This window comes from Arachis ipaensis, chromosome B08, assembly GCF_000816755.2.
Source record: "Arachis ipaensis cultivar K30076 chromosome B08, Araip1.1, whole genome shotgun sequence".
Classification (NCBI taxonomy): domain Eukaryota; kingdom Viridiplantae; phylum Streptophyta; class Magnoliopsida; order Fabales; family Fabaceae; genus Arachis; species Arachis ipaensis.
Genome location: NC_029792.2, coordinates 3,160,518 through 3,160,876, shown reverse-complemented (window position 1 = coordinate 3,160,876; position 359 = coordinate 3,160,518).

The window sequence follows — 359 nt, the reverse complement described above, 5'->3', positions numbered from 1 at the left end:
ATTGTAATGTTTATATTTTTATTTTTTTATTAGTCTATTCTCATAGACGAATGCTCATGTAAAAAATAGAAATTTAAATCCTCTAAAATTTGAATTTTAGTTTAGAAGATAAAGTGTGATTTGTTACTATTTATTTCATAGGTAGGATCAAGAGAAAATATGATAGAAAAACTATTCAAGGATGAAAAAATCAAACTTTACTCTCTAAAATAAAAGTTCAAAATTTAAAGAATTCAAATTCAAAAAATAGAGTACAATACTCATTAAAACATGATCTGCTAATAAAAATAATAAATAAAATACATTTTAATTTTTTTTATTATTTATACATAAAAAATAATAAAATTAACTAGTATGTA